The sequence below is a fragment of the Vulpes vulpes genome, chromosome 12 (assembly GCF_048418805.1).
Source record: "Vulpes vulpes isolate BD-2025 chromosome 12, VulVul3, whole genome shotgun sequence".
NCBI lineage: Eukaryota > Metazoa > Chordata > Mammalia > Carnivora > Canidae > Vulpes > Vulpes vulpes.
In genome coordinates this window covers 130164272-130183546 of record NC_132791.1, presented here as the reverse complement: position 1 = coordinate 130183546, position 19275 = coordinate 130164272, and the positions used below count along the sequence as shown (strand labels likewise).

Sequence of the window (19275 nt, the reverse complement as noted above, 5' to 3'; positions counted from 1 at the left end):
CCCAGTCTTACAAGACTATGTTGACTAAGCTCTTTCTTCCTTAGGTGTGCAAGGAATTTTTACAATATCTGGGGGCAAAAATAAACATCCTACTGATGGAGAGAATGGAAGAGGGTACATGACAGTCAAATGCTCCATCCACAGAGTGTGTGTTCCCACTATACCCACTAGCAGAACATCTGTTAAGTGCTCAGTCCACACTGTGGTCATTATATTAAAAATGAATTACTCTAGAAAGAAGGAACAGGCCAAAAATAAAAATCTTTATTAAATAGCAAATAAAACACCCACAGAGATACATTCTCTGACTAGTGCAGATGGATGCCTCCCACTTCTATTCAATATAACCTAACGGCAAGTGAAGTGGTCCAGATAAGTGTTCCGTGACACAGGAAATTGTCTACAAGACTCATCTTCTTTGGCCACTGCACAGGTAGGAAAAGTTCATCATTTTAACTTATAATGAATTAGGTGAATACTTATTATATTCATTTGAATCTATTTCCTTCATTTCTCATCTAACAATATAACCAGTTGTTACTCTTCAATTTATGTGTCACCACCTTGGCATTAGGGTCAAATTCAAACTGTAACAATCCTCTGAAGAAATAGAAAAATCCTATAAATATAGATGAGGAAAATAATGAGACATTTTCAAGCAAATCAATTTTGCAACATGCATAACTCAGAATAAGAGTGATAATAATGAATGGCATTTAAGAAGTGGTTACTCTGTGCATCTCTTATATCCTTACTGGAAAAGTGTGAGATGTCACTAATCAGGACAAAGATGAGAATTAGGGAGATTTTGCAGTTTCCCCAAGGTAACATCTCTAATGAAACATGGAGGGAGAACTCCATCTCATCTGACTTCAAAACCAGTGCTCTAAAACTTTAGATTATACTACCTCCAAAATTCGATGGTATTTTATTTTATTTTTTTAAAGATTTTATTTATTTATTCAGAGAGAGAGAGAGCGAGAGAGAGAGACAGAGACACAGGCAGAGGGAGAAGCAGGCTCTATGCAGGGAGCCCGAGGTGGGACTTGGTCCCGGGTCTCCAGGATCACATCCCGGGTTGGAGGCGGTGCTAAACCTCTGAGCCACCTGGGCTGCCCTCAATGGTATTTTATTTTATTTTATTTTATTTTTTTTATTTTTTTTTAAATTTTTATTTATTTATGATAGTCACAGAGAGATAGAGAGAGGCAGAGACACAGGCAGAGGGAGAAGCAGGCTCCATGCACCGGGAGCCCGATGTGGGATTCGATCCCGGGTCTCCAGGATCGCGCCCTGGGCCAAAGGCAGGCGCCAAACCGCTGCGCCACCCAGGGATCCCATCTCAATGGTATTTTAATTACTCCTCTACTCAGTCTTCAAGTGCAGCTTGGGAGGCAATTGGACCCAGGACATTAAGGCCAACAATACAAAGCACTGGAGGTCCATTTCAAGCTCTGTGCACACTAAAGTCAAGGTATCTTAGCAGTAAGATCACGAGTCTCCTTAGCATTATGAATGTCAAGTTCTGGCATCTCCTGGCAAAATTTCTTCAGAATGAGCACAAATGTTACCCTCCCATTTGCTCGTTACTAGGAATCAAATTTTGTCTATTTTGAACACATGCGAAGACTACTATTTATTTACAGATGAATTATTTAATGCAGGCAATTGCAGACTGCAACAGACCCCCTTGGGATAGGATGGGAAAGAACAAGCAAGAGGATGAGAGAGGAAAATGATAACCCACCAATAGTAACCCTAGTTCACATCTGGTGGCATTTCTATACCAACACAGTGACCTGAGTAACAACAGCTATGATATGAGGAAGTACCCTTTGATTTTATGTTCAGGTATGAAACAGAGAGACTTGGAAACTATTCAGGAAAAATAAAATTTCAACTCAATTCGCACAAATTAGAAAGTTAAAATGTTCAGAAATTTAGAGTAAAAAGGCTATAGGACTGATGATTTGAACATTGCTTTGATTCTCCACATTATTTTGATTCCATAAAATGCTCCTGAGTATCCCCAATGGCAACGAAAGGAGTGCCTCCTTACCAAACTCCTGAAATACAGCATCAACCATTGGCTCAACCCCTGAAAGTCATCCATGATTAGTCTGGGGAAGCCTTGCTCCATGGACTGGCTGTTTTCATCAAATCTGTACCAAGTGAAAGAAGTACAGCTCAACCTCGTGCAGAGGCTCCATTACATATAATGGTATGATATGTTACTGCTCCAGTGTGGAATCCCAGATCATTCTCAAGTAGGGGAAACTAGTGTTAAACATTTTTATGACTACAAAAATGTATGACTTTCCTGGACTGTAAGCTTAGCACAGAAACCAACATTTCCTCCAGGGAGATGAGTATCATGCTATTCCACGGAGGTTCCATATATGTATGTCTGAGGTCAATTTTCTAAGCATCGACACAGACCCCCAGTGCCCTTCCACCACAAATACATGAGGACTGCACACACATTAGATGCAAAGTGAATTAATCATTTGGCTAAAAGTCTTCCAGTTATCTATCACACCTGCCCTGTAGACCTTGTCTCTACAGCCTGATACATCTGGGCTTCCTCTGGTGGCCTGTTGTCTGTACCTCAGGTAGCTTCTCCTGATGTCTTCTGGTCTCTGGATTTAGGACCCAGGGCCCAGCCATTCAGACAGTGCTTTATTATATCTGAGAATTCAAGTAACTGTCAGTTGTCTTCTCCATAATCAGAAAGTTGGAAGTTAGAGCAAGTTAGAGGGTGGGAATGGAGGATATCCTTAAAGAAAGAAAGAAAATAATTTCCTTAATGAAACTCCATACAAAGCCATCCCAAACACATCGTACTGCCAGTATTTGTCTCCTACAAAGAAGTATGTTTTCTTCTTTTCCTTGTCAAAAATGGCTGCATCAATTTTCCTTATGGTTGGAGGAAAACCCAGGCTGTGGATGCCTTTTGGATAACCTGTTTGTACCTCAGTTTCTCTGATGGCCCAGAACTGATTTCTTATGGAAAAAAAGAAAGCCAAGAAATTTTAGTGAAGACAAAAGTTTAAAAATATTTTTGTACATTTTTGTGGAAAATAGGAAGCCTTGGTTTTAATTCCAACCACTAACACAATGCCCAGGTGATACCAAGTATTTAACAAATATTCCCCGAATGAGTGAATGAATAGGTGAGTGACTCTGGTCTCTGTCCTTTCTGGATCTTATGTTGTCTATAAGTACTAGAGTTTATTGTAGTTTATAATTACTATGACTGGTCCTGGCTGTCTCTTACAGTTGCCAGTGACTTCTTAAATCTAAGTTTCTAACTTGGAATTCTCTTGTAAACTTTGCATCACTAAGTGAATTACTTATTGGACACATTCTCTTGGGTATCTTATGGTCACTAGTCCAGGCTGTGCTTCATCAGAATACCTTAGGAAGCCACCCAAATTTCAGTGAACCAGGACAGTGGAATCCCGTCAGTGTCTCTGCTTCTATTTCATCACATCTGCCCTCCATGCCAACCCCGAATCCCTTCTTGTATCATTGCAAGATTAATGAATCTAAAATGCCCATATGTTGTGTATCTCTCTTGCTTCATCTGAATTGAGTGATGTGTACCTGTCTGAGCAGCTCCAGATGCAGTCACCCCTTGGTATAGACAGCTCCTTCTGCTTTGAAGTCCTTTTCTACACTTAGACCCTGCCCATACTGCAAAGTTCTTCTCCTTCAACATGCATCCTAAATATAATCTCCTCTAAGGGTCTTTGCTGAGCTCTGGGTTCAGGTCTTGGGCTCTTCCTCTGTGCTCCCACGGCATCTGGCTTCCCTCAATCCCAGCTCTTACTGGACAGAACACTCTTGGCTTCATCTCTGCTGCCCTCTCTAGAATATGACTCTCTTTTGGTTTGACCTCTACTAACGAGTACATTGCCTGGCACATTGCTAGGATAAAGTAGTACAAGATAAATCATGGATGATAGCAATATTTCAGAATTATAGAACCCTTTACAATATCCAATGCAACTTCAATATTTCAATGACTCCTCATAAAAATGAGATTGTCAGAAATATCTAATTTTGAAAAATCCTCACACAGTTTGACATTTAAAAATACTCCCAGAAACTTAAGAGTCAAGGGAAAAAATTAGTAATGGAAATTTTTTAAAAACTTAAAAATGAACAACATCAAAAATACCAAAACTTGTAGGAATGAAGCAAAAGCTGAGAAGAAAAGGTTATTTACAGGCATAAATGTTTATAACAGAAAAGAAAAAAGGGCTACAAGTAAAGGACCAAGTTTAAGCTATAAAAAACAGCAATAAATTCAACGGCAGCACAGATCTGGGCAATAATGATGGGGACAAATTTATTTTATTAAATAAAAAAATAAAAATATAATAGAGAGGATTAACAAAACTGAGAGTTTGTTCTTTGAGAGGATGAATAATATTGTTACATATCCTGTTGTCCCAGAGATTGGTAAAGAGAGAGGCACAAAGATTTAGTATTAGGAAGGACAAAGAGAACAAAACTTCAGCAATGATTAAAATAATGAAATAACACTCAGAGACTTTCATACCAGTTGATTTGAAAACGGACAGAGCTGATAAATTCCCAGAAAAATATGTTAGCAAAACTGACTCAAGAACTAACAGCAGATCTAAGAGTGTAGTAACAGTGGAGGAAGTGGAAACAGCAATTGACAAATCTGACACAGGAGCACAAAGGCCTGGCAAGTCCCATTAGCTACTGCACCCATCCTTGTTCTGACACTGCCTTATCTTATCCACCCAAGTGCTGCGACGCAAGACCTTCCTCCTCATCTTATTCTTCTCCAGGAGTATCCTACCTATTCATGGATTTTGCCCTCCCACATAAGTTATAGAACTAGTTTGCCAAGTTCCATGAAAAATATTTTGGCATTTAAATGGAAAATTCTTTGTATCTATAGGTAAGTTGATATTCTTACTATATTGACTATATAACTACTATATTACATTATTACTATTTTCTATTCATGAACATGGGATAGCATCTATTATTTAGGTCTTGTTGAGTATTTTAAAGTAAAACTTAAAATTTTCTTTGTACACATGTTATTTAAGTGTCGGGACTAGGTCTTGCAGTAATAAACCATAAAAATTTTAATTTAATGGAGAAAATTCATGTCTTGGTGAAATTTTTGCAAATGAGATTTATTTCAACAAATTAAAATTCTTATATAGTACTTACCTTTAAACACAAAAAGGATATCTTTGCTTTACACTTCATATGCAGCATCCAAGTCTGAGGGTAGAGAGAGGGCCAAAATGTAGAAATCAAATGAAATTGGAGGTTGAGGTTCCAGTGAGATATGTGCCAAAAATATCTGGAACACATAACAATTAATTATAATTGTCTTTCTGCTTTAGATATGTTCATAAAGGAACATACTCTCTGTTTTTCAGTCAATGATGACTCAGAAGTCTGTGTGGGACCATCTTCCTTCCTGCTATCCCAGGGTAATGAAACCCACAGCAGTGTAATTATTAAGCTTTAGCAGTATTCACTGAAGGGAAGGAGAATTCTTCTCTACCTTGGGACTCTTCCAGCTGGACTTGAAAATAAATGACGAGCAGGAGGAAAACCCCACAGTTTACTATGTGCCCACAGAGGCCATGTTAAGATACTGAGACCTGAAGAAATGACCAAGGCAGGCAATTGTTATACTTTGGAGACAGAGAGCCTGTAAATCTGTGGGGCATTGACAGGACAAAGAGAAAGTAGCTTTGGCAGCTTCAGATACTAAGGAGTTGTGAACAGACTTTGGGCTGGCATAGCACATCAGCAAAGAGTATGAGAGTGGTTGACACAGCCTTCTCGGCTCTGAATTTCCCACGTGTGGGACAGGGACATGTCTTTACCTCCTGGCACAGGTAGGGCACCTTTCACCTGGATGTTTGTCTCTTGCTTTCAGGGGGACAGAGGACAGTCTCAGTGGCCTTCCTGCCCAGGCTGTCTCTTTTATTTTAAATAATTGATATGCCATAGTGGCACATTTTGGGGCCTTGGCCCCTACATCATTCTAAAAGCCCATAAATGGTATGTACATTATGCACTCATTAATATTTTTGAAAAAAGTAGCAGAAAAAACTATACCTATTTATGTTTGTATGCACACAGAATGTCTCTGTAAAGAGACAAAGGATTGGTCATAGTGCTAGCACATATGAGGAGAATGAGACTCTGCATAAGTCAGTCATGAAAAGAGATTTTTCTTTTTCACTCTGTGTCTTCTGGTGCTATTTTAATATTGTGCCAGAGCATATATCACTTTTTCTAAAATTAATTAATTTAAATAGAAGCATTTGCCAGTAAAGGGAAACATACAGTTCTACTTCTAAAGATGCCTGTGCCTTTGGAAGCAGTGATATGGTTTACGATAGTTAAATGTAGCAATTGCTCATTTGCTTATTCAACTGTCTCGCTGCATATGCCAGGCCCTGAGGACCAACAAGTGAACAACACAGATAAAACCCACGCCTTCATCCAGCTTACATTCTGGTGACCCAGAATCATCCTTTGAAAGTCTGCTAAAAAATTGTCTGGACTATTTTAAAGAGATGTTAAAATACTACAAGAACCAGATCTGAATGATGTTAAAATGTAGAGGAAACATTTTATTTGAACATTTCTGCCTCATCTCTGTTCTCCTTTCTAAGTATTGTACATCAAAAGAATAGATAGGAAAACGTAATTTCTAGTTTGACCTCTCTTTAAAGAATAGGATCTCTCCCCTCAGAGTGCTGATTGAGTCGAAGGACAAAGTGAGGTCGCATGCGGCTGGTGTCCCCAGTCCTAGAGGCAGATTCCGTGGGCACCACGGGGTCATTAGGGGAAACAGGGGGAGGTCCTGAAGGGAACAGATGTGGGGTGCAAACAGAAGGAGAAATGTGATGACAATAGCCACCCAAACATTCTCAGGGTGCTTTGAGATGAAATGTCACAGAGCATTTTAAAGCTTTCCTGAAGACCGTCATTGTAATACTTTCCTAAAAAAACATCAGGAATGAATAGGCATTGTTTCCAGCATCACTCACCGTACAGGAACTGGATGCCATCCACATCATCTTGAGAAAGGCGGAAGCTGGCTGGGTCTGTGAGCAGGTTATAGAAGGAGTACATCAGAGTGCTAGGGTCAGCCAAGTGAAAGAGACCCAGGGAATGACCAAGTTCACGAGCAGCAACGATGAATAAATTGATTCCTATTTGAAAAATCATAAAAGTTCAGAATCTAACAGCTGTTAGTCCCTTAAATATGTGTAAGAAGAACACATGCCAGTTGTATGGCTGTCTTCAGAACCTCATGGCATCTCCTCATTTGTGAACTGGTTCATTGATTGGTATATTCCCTACTTCATAGAAATTTAATTATTTTTCAAGGTTGACTTGAAGTCAATATAATCAGAGAGTTTTTCACCATATTCCTAGGTCTCTCTTCGGACAGGGAAGCCTGGTCACTTCATCCATAGTGACAATGGTAAACATTGGTAAAACATGGTAAAAATACACAAAAGATATATTTTTTTTGGAGGTACAAGACTACCATGTCAATACATATAACTCCTCATTGTCTCTACAAATACAAAGTCGGTTATTGTTCGAATTTAGTAACATGTGCCAGTTGTAGCCTCAGTTGAAATTAATCACAGAGGATTCATGTTATTCCTCAAACTCTTACGCAACAAAAACTGCTCATTTCCTGTGGGGTTTTAGCCTGAGATGTTTTTCCTCCTTTTCAAAATAATCAAATAATTTTTGAGGGTTAAAAACCTTTCCAGTAGTTGGTACCATGGGATAGGTACAATATTTAAAATAGAAATATGGCCAACAACAGTTTCTACAGCCCAAACACAGCTGAATTCAGCTTTTCTTTATATAAATTTTTTTTCAAATTTATCTTATTTTTATTTATTTATGATAGTCACACACAGAGAGAGAGAGAGAGAGAGAGGCAGAGACACAGGCAGAGGGAGAAGCAAGCTCCATGTACCGGGAGCCCGACGTGGGATTCAATCCCGGGTCTCCAGGATAGCGCCCTGGGCCAAAGGCAGGCGCCAAACCGCTGGGCCACCCAGGGATCCCTCTTTATATAATTTTTTTTTGAAATTAACAGTACAAATTATTTAACCTAGGCTCCAAGTAATTATGCAGAGAAGAATAGTTGTTCGAATAAAACAAGATTATTTCTTGCAGCACAAATTTGTACCCTCATTAAAGATGCTCTTTGCATTTGCATTAGAAATCCAAACAATCTTGAAAATATCAAATGGTTCAATTGTGTGTTTGCAAACTTCAGAAGCTGTTCAAAATAAATAAATAAAGTGTAGTTAACTTTAGTCATTGCATTTAAATCTAGTAAAATCTTTCAGAACTAATTTAGAAAAAAAACTCCTACGCTGAAGATAGTTACATGCTTACTTAAATAGATGACTTAACAATTTCCTTTATTTTCTGGCATTTTTCATAATCTTTTTAAGAGAAAAAGAGACAAATAGAAAGAAAAGAAGAAACCCAGGGTCGCATTTTAGGTAGGAAGGGATTCAATGCAGTTCATTCTACCTTTACCATTTCTAGTTAAAAATAATGAAAAACATTGTGAAATGCCCATCATAAAACCTCTACGGCATCCTGAGCTGTGGAAGTAAGATGGAAAGATGCCTACAGATTGTGCTTGCTGGGAGTGAAGAAAGAAATGCAGACATCAGAAAATGTTCTTCAATCATGATTGAAATAACAGTGCTTCTGGTTCTTACCACTCAAACAATCACACATCATACTTATTAGGATATTACATTTACTGCTCATTCTTAATAACCACACTATTTTTGGATAGCGTTAGACAATACTCTTGAGACCATCCAGAGAGGTATGTGCCCCACCTGGTCTATCCTCCGTCAATATTTCATCATCGTCAAAGTGAACGTCTCCATAAATGCCAAGCCCAGGTGAGTAGGCATGAGCCAGAGCATGCCCTCATTCATCAAAAGGGTTAAAGTCTCTATGATCTAACAGAGAAAATGTTTTTATTGGAAAGATAGATAATTAGGATCTCTTTGGAACATCCCCCACCCTCCCGCTCCCTCAACAACGGCAGCTAAATGGACGCGTTTCATGTTTTATTTGTTTTTGTTCCTCTACCTCTAACTGCAAAAGAAATCTTTATGTCAGCCTCTCCTTCATCAGTCCTGGAGAAAGTAAGTGGAGTCACCTCCTTCCAGACATTCAGAGCTTTCTCAATGGCAGAATCAACAGCATCTCTTGGCAAATCTGGTGTATAATTCATAATTCTTTAAGAAAAAAATGGAATGGGTTATTATTTTCTCCTGTGGTCATAATTTTTAAAATGTCGTTATTATGTGAAAACCTTTGTGGACCCATTACCTGTAAGTAAGGTGAGTTTTCCTCCACTTGGGCATGCCAGGGAAGGTGGTGAAGTCACCGACGTCAGGAACGCCACACCTGGGCCTGCGCATCATCGCCAGGGTGTCGGAGTCCACCTTCCCTGTCACCTCCAACCCGAGGAACTTCTGCATTTCTTGGGTTTTTTCAACGACAGGACCACTGTCCCTTCTTCTGACAAATGGTTTCACATCTTTCCCAAGATTGTAGTACTTTTCCAGGTATTGCTAATGGGGGTGTTAAACAATAACAACAACAAAAACTCAACTGAATAATTTAAAAGTTCAAATTGGGCAGCCCGGGTGGCTCAGCAGTTTAGTACCACCTTCAGCCCAGGGTGTGATCCTGGAGACCCAGGGATCGAGTCCCATGTCGGGCTCCCTGCATGGAATGGAGCCTGCTTCTCCCTCTGCCTGTGTCTCTGCCTCTCTCTCTCTCTCTCTCTCTCTGTCTCTTTCTCTGTGTCTCTCATGAATAAGTAAATCTTTTAAAAAATAAAAGTTCAAATTGGCTTTATTAAATAGTTGATGACTTAGCAACCCATCGAAGTGTAAAGGAGCTCCATCCAGCCTTAGAAAAGGAAAGGTTTTTAAAGGCAGAGATGGGGGAGAAATTTACACTGTTATTGCAGATCTGGTTCAAGACTGAGGTGGGATAAATTCTTTTTCCTAAACATGAACAACGTTATTACCTGGAATTATTTGAAAAATCAAAATGATCATGTTCCTCCTCCTTAACAGTTTCAATCAGAAATTCTAAAGCCAGAGTAGTTTAAAGAATTTCCCATTTGTTCCTCTCATTTAGCCCCAAAGCAGCTGCTAGTATTTTATTATACCACCTTGGGGAATTCTATGCCCTTACTGCCCCTTTCTTCTCTTCTCTGTTCAAACATAGGGACATCCCCCCTCTGTCACTTTAACATTGTCCAGAGCTAACTTATTACAGCACAGTAATTGCCAATCACATCACCGTGCTTTGTGTTGCAACAGCAAGCAGGCACACCCACCCCAACCCACCCTGGAACCGGCCAGTGGCTGCCATTGGCACCACCACAAGTACCTGCACGAGATCCATGTTCACGCCCTCCTCCCTGCCTGCCTCATTCAGTGGATACGCTGAGCAGACTGGCAGACATAACAGCACAAGGATCACGAGATGCTCCATTCTCACAGTCCTTGCCTCAGGAAAATACCTTTCCTGCCTGTTGGCTACAATGTCTACCCTCTAATGGCTGTCCTTTTATACAATGATGCTGCTTTTACCTCAACGGTATGATTCATGCATCTGTTTTTAAAAAATCTGAACACCAAAAATTTTCATAAAAATTTAATGTAAAGCTAATATAATCTATATCACAATTTCCCCTCCCTTTCCCTTTTAAAATTGGATGAAGAAAGAATAATTGATTTCTAAGAAATGGTTTCTGTGTTTCTACAGAGGAAAAAGAATGGACTATTCACCTCAGTGTGTTTACTGAGGAGTATCTGAAAAGCCTGATCAAATGTCACATGAGTAGACATTTTGAAAGCAGTGCCATTTTCGTTTCAAAAGGTTAGATTTTTAAACTCAAATATAAGCAGGTTAGGAATAAATAGAATGAAAATGGAAAGAAATTCCAGATATAACTTTGTCTAAATGTGGGAATAGTTATCTAGAAGATACTAGAAGAGATATTTCATTTCTTGAGTTCTAGAACTCAGCCATTACTGATTTTCCAATGGATTTCCTGCCCCTGGGGAGGAGAAGCACTGAGGGGAGGAAGCAAGTGGTAGAAAGGAGGGTCTGTAGAGGAAGGAGGGAGTGCAGTGTTTGTCCTGCCTTGTTAGCTCAGGCTGAGTGGATGCCTTGCATTTCAGAATGAAGACTTGCTTAAACACTCTGTAAAAACTCATTACACTGGAATAGTCAAATTGCATCCTAGACTGAAAAATACCTTCTACCTCCTTCTTCTTTGCTTAAAAAAATCTTTTTTTCAGTCCTCATTTCCTTCCCACACCCCCACCAAGTGCACAGGAGGAGGATAAGATTTGCAATGGGGAGTGATGTCAGGCTCTCCCCATCACCACTCACCTCTGCACATGCATAGCACTTTCTCTCTCCTTCTTTCCTCATCCCAGTGGGATGTTTTTCACATCATTAGTCTGCAATAACTTACTTTTACCATCTTGATGAAGTCCCAATAGTTCATTTTTGCTTTTGTTTCTCTTGCCTTTACGGATGTATCTTGCAAGAAGTTACCACGGCCAAGTTCAAAAAGGGTGTTGCCTGTGTTCTCCTCTAGGATTTTGATGGAATAAGAAGCTTTTGCACAGCAAAAGAAACAGTCAACAAAACTAAAAGACAACCTACAGAATGGGAGAAGATATTTGCAAATGACGTATCAGATAAAGGGCTAGTTTCCAAGATCTATAAAGAACTTATTCAACTCAACAGCAAAGAAACAAACAATCCAATCATGAAATGGGCAAAAGACATGAACAGAAATCTCACAGAGGAAGACATAGACATGGCCAACAAGCACATGGGAAAATGCTCTGCATCACTTGCCATCAGGGAAATACAAATCAAAACTGCAATGAGATACCACCTCACATCAGTGAGAATGGGGAACATTAACAAGGCAGGAAACCACAAATGTTGGAGAGGATGCAGAGAAAACGGAACCCTCTTACACTGTTGGTGGGAATGTGAACTGGTGCAGCCACTCTGGAAAACTGTGTGGAGGTTCCTCAAAGAGTTAACAATAGACCTGCCCTACGACCCAGCAATTGCACTGCTGGGGATTTACCCCAAAGATACAGATGCAGTGAAACGTTGGGACACCTGCACCCCGATGTTTATAGCAGCAATGTCCACAATAGCCAAACTGTGGAAGGAGCCTCGGTGTCCACCGAAAGATGAATGGATAAAGAAGATGTGGTTTATGTATACAATGGAATATTCCTCAGCCATTAGAAACGACAAATACCCACCATTTGCTTCGACGTGGATGGAACTGGAGGGTATTATGCTGAGTGAAATAAGTCAATAGGAGAGGACAAACATTATATGGTCTCATTCATTTGGGGAATATAAAAAATAGTGAAAGGGAATAAAGAGGAAAGGAGAAAAAATGAGTGGGAAATATCAGAAAGGGAGACAGAACATGAGAGACTCCTAACTCTGGGAAACGAACAAGGGGTGGTGGAAAGGGAGGTGGGCAGGGGGTGGGGGTGACTGGGTGATGGGCACTGATGGGGGCACTTGATGGGATGATCACTGGGTGTTATTCTATATGTTGGCAAATTGAACTCCAATAAAAAATAAATTAAAAAAAAGTATTTTTACCAAATTAACCTATTAATATGGAGAACCCTAAAATTCTTGTAGTATAGAATTCTGATATTCTCTTCCTAAAGATAAATTAACTCTACCATGCCTGAAGTATGTAGCCCATCAATGCAACGAGAGTGTCAGTTCAGGAGAGTTCAGGAATACCCCCTCAGCACCACCTGCCCCCTGCCTGGAACCAGGGAAGACTGTACTGGGTGGGGCACCAGTTCTGGTGCCTGCATGCCAGAGCTGGAGTAAGCATGGGTACACCCTAAGCCAGCCTCATCCACCTGTGGTCTAACGGGGTCTTGGAGTGGCATGGACGGCCCTCAGCCTGAGATGGGGGCAGGTGGGGCTGACAGCTGGATGCTGACCAAGTGTAGCATTTTCGTGGACCATTGTTTTGTCGTCTACAAAAATGGGGTAGACATAACCTCACTCACAGGGTTATCATGTGTTTTTATGCTGGGGAGCAAGTTTTCTCTTACTGATTTCCAAATCTTTACCAGACAAAGCTTGTTGGCCTGACAAACCAGTGGCATTTCTCACAGGCACTGATTTGGTAAGCTCTGTGATGCCTTGTCTTCAACTGAATCATAATTTTATTGGTATTGGCACACCCTGTTGATGGATATTATTCTGTGGTAAAGACACAATGAAAGTTCATGTGAGAGTGAGAGCTGTGATTATAATTGTCTGACACCAAAGCATGTGTCTCATGGGAGGGATGCTGGTATGTTCGCTCATCCTTTACCAACCTGTCACACCTGGATGCAACTAAGGACTCGGGCAGGAAGAGCCTAGGTTTGCCAGTAAGTTATTCATTACATTATTAAACACATTATTAAAGTGTGCATATGGTCAGGCAAGTATAGAATTGTTCCTTAAGGAAAGCTGAAATCTTTGTAGGTATGTACCACTGTATGCCAGGCCCTAACATGTGTGTTATTTCTAATGGTTAGAACAACCCAACAGGGTAGATTAGTATCAGAAAAATTAATTAATGAAGGCAAGGTCAGCCAGCTAACAATGGGAAAGGATTACTTAGAATTCTAACCGTTACAACTTATATTTTTACCAAAGCTTCTTGGCTTGTGAAACTTGGCTCTCCCCCAACACTTTTCTCTCACATTTGACACTTTTTGTTTTTCTCGTTCTTGAGGCTTACATCTGAAATTGCCTACAATTTACCTCTTTAGCATCTGTTCTTTTCTCAACTATCTGATCATCCTGGTAATCCAGGCTTTTCATTTGGTCTATGTCTACCTGGTCTGCCACCTACAGCTTTTGACTTGGTGTTAGAAGATGGAAGAAGGCCAGGGGATGTGTCCCCCAGACCCAGAAGGCACATTAATGCTGAAAAGCAAAGCAAACCACTCCATACCATTTACAGAATGCTATTCAGGGTAACTTACTGCTGGGGCAGCCAGGTGGATGACCCAGGTGGCACTCTGTAGCCCTACCACATACATATTCTAACCCCTACCTCCTCTCCACCCATTCTCTGTCTCCTGTTCCCCCAGCCTTGATGGAGCGAGAGGCGTGGTGGTAAGTTCACAGGGTTGTTATCTAAGGTGGGCACCACTTGAGTGCCAGAGGGGCTCTTTACTAGTTATCTGAAGTGGCTTCATCTGTGCTCCAGTGGGGAGAAGACAGAAGGCCAAAGAAAGAGTCAGTGTTCCCACATCTGCACAGGTGTCATCCAGATAGACATATTCTAGGATTCATTGTATCCTGTGACCAAGCCTGAGAGATGTATCATGCTCCCCATGTAGAGATGGTCCAATTCTTAGAAAACTGGTTACCTATCAATTTTCAACTTTCAACAACCTTTGATTCTAAGATTGTAGGTACACACTACAAGGTCAGTTGTGTCATGATACCAGCTATAATAATTTGCAACTTCTTCTTTCATTGGAAACTCCTGATGTTGGTACAGTTTGAGGTTACTGTGCTAAGTCACAGACTGAGAACAAGTGATGAGTCCACTTCCTTTCTCATGCTTTTCATACTAGTTTGCTTCAGAATGGGAACACAGCTTATTGCTGAATTTTAACCCATTTTCTTTCCCTTCTAATAATTTGGGTAAATATTTTAGGTCACAAGTTTTTGCCATGAAAATGACTATCAAGTAAGGAGACAAAGTGTTAAAATAGGGGCTAGACATGTCTCAGAATTATGCTTCAGTGCTTTATTGTAAATACTAGAAAGTGTGATTAAATATGGTGACCTGTAATAGTCATTATTATTAATAATAGTTGGATACACAAAATAATGCTACTATATTTTCAATTTGGATTCAGGTTCATTGTTGGATCAGTTCATTAGTATGGTGGGCTTTTTTGATGGAAAGAAGGTTATGTGGAAGTAGAGTAGCAAGGATGAAAAATTCTGGGCTTAGGAGAATGTTAAAAGAAAAGACAATAATTATTTATTCACTATTTTCTATGTGGTAGGTTCTATGCTAGGTGATGTAGCCTTGTCCATCTTTAGGAAAACTCTGGGAGTTTGCAGTATTTTTCCTTTGTCATAGATAGGAAGTGAAAATCCAGAAAGTCCAAGTCATTTGCTTAGGATCAGAGAGTTGAGTAACAGAGCAGATCTCTGGCTTTCACTACAATTTGTTGGCTCTTCAAGACACATGGAATAGGTCTAGGAAAAAAGCTACTACTATTATAGTGTTTGGAGCTAAATTCTCCCAAAGGCCCTCAACTAGAAAAGCTAGACTTTTCTTTAAAACCAAAACAAAACATAAACAAGCAAATATTCTACTTTTCAGTGCATCTGGGCTCATAGAAAATAAGGGAAATATTCAAACACTCCTCGTAAATCACTCCATGCTGAGATTCTGCAACTGGATTGATTTGCTCCTGTGAAGCAATCATGTCTGACACAGTAGCTGGGATGTGTCCGGCTGGGATGAAAGTCCACCATCACCCACCATGGTTCATTTGGTTTAAGCAAGGGCCAGATGATAAACTCTATGGGGTTGTTATAGAGACCATGGTACCTGCTACTTTTAAGTCTTTTTTTTTTAATTTTTATTTATTTATGATAGAGAGAGAGAGAGAGAGAGAGAGAGAGAGGGGCAGAGACATAGGCAGAGGGAGAAGCAGGCTCCATGCAGTGGGAGACTGACGGGGGATTCGATCCCGGGTCTTCAGGATCGCGCCCTGGGCCAAAGGCAGGCGCCAAACCGCTGCGCCACCCAGGGATCCCTACTTCTAGGTCTTTGATGGTATTACCGTTCTATGCAATCCTTCAGGATGTGGTATTGGTTTTTTGTTGTTTCTAATTCACCATCTTGCCAGATATTTTAGGGAGGAGCAGTTTCAGAGGCTTCCAGTTGATCCTTCCTACGATAAGGTTCTAACTCCACAATTCAACAAACCAAGAGGAAAGTTTGACCAAAGAAATAGCCACAGGATGTGTCCATGGACCCACTGGACCCCTGTGAGCTTGAGTCAGAGCTTTATTTATTACTAACTTCTATAAGGCTTCTTTTTTTAAAAAAGTTTTTATTTAAATTCCAGTTAGTTAACATATAGTGTAATATGAGTTTCAGGTGTAACATAAGGCTCCTTTCTAACCTAGAAGATCAAGTTGCTATTTTGAGATCTCTTTATCAATGTCCATTCAGATCTGGTATTCAATTGTTTTTGAAAAATCTGGATACTTCTCTTTCCCCAGAACACAGTTACCTTGGTAAATGGATACAAATCCTTTTGTGGGGATAATTTAACACACACACACACACACACACACACACACACACAGGCTAACTTCCTCTTATAGATTGAATTTTGTCTTCTCCAAAATTCATATGTTGCAGTCAGAGCCCCCCATGACTCAAGATGAGACTGAGTTTGGACACAAGATCTTTAAAGAGTCAACTGAGCTAAAACAAGGTCATAAAGTTGGACTTAATCAAATATATCTGGTGTTTATGTTAGAAGAGGAAGTTAGGACAGCAGCACATTCAGAGAAAAGACCACAGGAAGACACAGGGAGAGGATGGCCATCTGCAAGCCAAAGGGAGAAACCGCAGAAGAACCCAACCCTGTCAATACCTTGATTTTAGGATTATAGCCTCTAGAATCATGAGAAACTAAACAACTCTGTTGTTTAAGCCACACAATCTGTGGTATTTCCTACAGCAGCTCTAGCAAACTAATATAGCCCCTTTGAAGAAGGGTCTTTCTTAGATATGCATAGATATGAAGGAAGATCTTTCTTCAAGGAGACCTAGCTTCCTCTGCAATTAATGACCTTGAAGATGTAAATCTTTTTAGATTTGAAAATTAAGTGAGAAACAGGGATTTTTTTATTATAGTAACTGATACTGGCAATTTTTAATTTTTAGAACTAGAAGTTCAGCAATACCTCTATTGGCTGTTTATCTGCATACTACTAGAAACACGTGATCTGTGGAGATGAAGACCCTCTGGTACTGTTCTGCTCTCTACTAATTAGAGTTGTTTTTGTTTATCTTGTTTTTGGTGGTTAAGTGTGGCATCTGCCCTTCACCATCCTGAAATCCCATCATCTCTAATGACACTAGAGAGCCCAAGTCCAAGAGATACCTCATTCTGTCACCCCCAACTCATAGAACAAACATCATTGTGTATCTCTGAGATACCAGTATGTCCCCTCACTAATGCGTTCTGTACAGCTTCAGTTAAGGAGTGCCCTCTGGACGAGGAGGAGTCCAGAGATGGGTCCTCCAGTCTCATGTAATAAATCTATTTGAAGATTCCCATCTCTCTGTGGTTTCTGGATCATTCCCTAATACGATGTTACTGAAGGTTTGGCATACCACTGTAGGATATCCTTGTGTCCAAGATTAGAGACTCCAAGTCTGCAAAGTATTGAACCAACTGCTGGTTTCCTTGCCAGAATATGGACTTATGAGTCAAGAATGAGTGCACCAGAAATACCTACATAAATGTTAATAAATTCTTCCCTGCCCAGCCTTACATTCCCCCACCCTGGTCCAATACCTTTAAAGTCTACTCCCACATGTAGTCCCCCTGGTTCCTGATGATCCTTAAGGACTGTATCTTACAATTCCTTGGGTTTGTAAGCAATTTCCTGCCATAGCTAGGATTTGAGCTATCCTAAGACCTGACTTTATTTGTATGGAAACAATGAATGTAGGAAGCAAATTGGGAGAAGGACAAGCCTTATCTTTTGAGGTACTGGCTCAGGTAAGGGTTTGTTGATTCCCTATGCAAGGATATGTTGCCTTTCTCTGACAGAGAGAGAGCCTATTCCTGCCTATCTAGAGCTTTCAAGAAAATTTAGATGTTGAGTATTTTCAGATTTGTTCCCCCATTATTCCAGCTTCCTAGCCCTATTTTGAAATTAGATCTGGGACTTATTTTCAGCACAGTCTACAATAGATGAGGATTTCCTTAAATGTCAATGCCTTTCGACTTTCACAGTGTGTCTTCATTTGATACTTAGCTGAAATAATTTCTTTCTTTCTACCAAACTCCCAGTGTAGTTGACCAGCCCATTGTATACTTCCTATAACCACTACTCTTCTCATGTCATGTAAGTGTCATGGCCAGCTGATGACCTGTTACACATTGCTCACCTCTATTTCTTCACAATCAACCACAGATAAGAGTCTTAGTAATTGTGATGACATGCTGATACCAAGGGTCATCTCTATCCCACTTCCAGAACAAATTACCTGAATCCAGTATTTTTAGAAAACAGAGCCTGAGACAAAATGTTAAGGGTAAGTACCTACTGAGGTATGTGATCCTGAGAGAAGGCTGGATTGATGGTTGGGGAGAGAAAAACAGGAAAGTGGGAGAGGCAATGCAAAGATGGATTGCCAGCCAGGCAGAGATAAAAAAAAAAAACATCTTGCTCAGAATGGGACCGTTGGAGGACCCACTTGAAATACACCTTAGGAACATCTCTCTGAAGAAAGAGAGGGAGATACATTCATTCATCTGTGTCTTTTACATTGGTAAAATGGTTGCCCCGCAAGTGACCACTCTTCTCACTTGCAAGTTGCTTATGCATGAGTTCTAAGTGAATTCCATAGCAGAGCTGGATGCAGTATCAACAGAAAAGGCACGTGAGCCCTGGAGCAGAAAGCATGGGCCCGATGATGAGAGCAGCTGCAAGTCTAGAAGCTGGTTTAAAACCTGGGCAGAACTGGTCACTGCTGCTGTGGCTGGAAAGACAGGAGGCCAAGGGAAGACCTGCAGAGATTATGTGCACTGAGAAGCTCTATGGCTCAGCAAGCGTGCTCTTAGGTATATAATCAACAGAAGTGCCTACATAAGTGCAGCCTTGTTTATAAAACCCCCAGATGGTAACAAATCAAAGTTTGTTACCAGCAAATGAAGTGCAGAAACATGATGTTGATGCAGCAAGGAAAATATACAGGAGATACAGGAGAATATACTTGATCTAGTTTAGTTCAAAAATGGCAAATTTCATCTCAGAGTCTAAAGTCAGCATGGTGGCTGCCTCTGGGAAATAGAGAATGTATAGTGGATATGGTTGGTTGTA

At 40.3% G+C, this 19275-nt stretch overlaps 1 pseudogene; it reads right to left on the bottom strand.

The window, feature by feature from the left end:
• Nucleotides 1–518: 518 nt before the first annotated feature.
• Nucleotides 519–10593, bottom strand: LOC112925875 (stromelysin-1-like; annotated as a pseudogene).
• Between the last annotated feature and the right edge of the window lie 8682 nt (nucleotides 10594–19275).